Here is a 1,268-nt window from a genome sequence, read left to right on the forward strand (position 1 = left end):
GACCTCCCTGGGGTGCCCTACAGCTCACAGCTCTGCAGAACAGAGCAGGTCCATGCAGCTCCTGACCTCCAGACTCAGTTTGTGCCAGCCCCAAGAGCTCAGTGTGTCCCATCTCTCCCCATTTCCCTAAATAGAGCATCTACAGTCTCCTCTGAGATCACAGCAGCATCCCCTGCAGCAGCAAAGCCCTAAGCCAGCATGTTGTAAAGAAACATTCTAAACACTACCTTGACATTTTAGTGTACACTGTTAACATTTACATTTCACACCACCTCCTATGGAAAGTCCCCCTCTCCATGCCATCAATTCCCCAATTCTCTTAACCCCTCCCCACCCAACACTAAGAGCACCTTTTCTCAGGCAGGCCAACAAAACAGAGTATTTTTGGTGCTTCTGAACCCAGCCACTGTGGACAGAGGAGTGATGAAAAACTGGTTAAAAATACAAAAATTAGAAGCAGACAAAATTCCTCAACCTTCAAAAACTTTAAAACCCACCTGGGTGTTTCCTAAATATCCCAGAAAGCTTCCAGTTCACAAAGAGATGCTACAGGCAATATTCAAAGGCTACTTTCAATGTTTGCTGTGAAGCATCTTTTGATGCTCCAGATTCATCTTCCTAAGGGTTAATATACCAAAACAGGAAGGACGGGGGGGAAAAAAGTCACAAAAGCTGTATAACTCCTTTCTGAGGCATGACAAACCCTCTCTGCATCTTATTCCAAAGTATGAGATGTGAAACTTCCATTCTTAAGCTCAGTAAAAATGGCATTAAAAAGTCCTAACCCTGGGAACTGCATGATTATTCGTTTATCAGATCAACATCAGCGAAACTGTCTTTTTATGTGCTGCTTACTTTCAAAAAAAACCCCTACCACGCATATTTCAGTTCTCCCTCTCCACACCCCACACCCTTCTGCTGCTGTCCAGCTGGAACACATCAAGGGTCTAGAAGCCAAGTCAAATGTTGACCCCACCCTCCTCCATCCATTTTAAGGCACCTTCAAAGCCACTACACTGATCTAGTTCAGCTTAGCCAACAACGCCAGCAAATCTGTTATTTAAGACTTTAGTGCTGGGTTTTTATAACTGCCCATTAATACAAGCTTTGATGTATGGTCAAAAAACCCAGCTGTAATGAGTTTCATCAGACTGTAGTAACCTTTCCTCAGAAGGTCTTTATTACTATACCTTCATAATCTTTGGGCCCAATACTTTTATAGAAGCATTCTAACTGAACCTCCTTAAAAAAAAGGTCAGCAACACTTA

At 43.1% G+C, this 1,268-nt stretch overlaps 1 protein-coding gene across 1 annotated transcript in view; it reads right to left on the reverse strand.

Moving 5' to 3' along the window:
* Positions 1-1,268, reverse strand: part of DNM3 (dynamin 3) — a 155,096-nt gene that overhangs the window by 50,678 nt on the left and 103,150 nt on the right. The window lies entirely within an intron of this gene.

The sequence above is a fragment of the Geospiza fortis genome, unplaced genomic scaffold (assembly GCF_000277835.1).
Source record: "Geospiza fortis unplaced genomic scaffold, GeoFor_1.0 scaffold5, whole genome shotgun sequence".
Taxonomy (NCBI): domain Eukaryota; kingdom Metazoa; phylum Chordata; class Aves; order Passeriformes; family Thraupidae; genus Geospiza; species Geospiza fortis.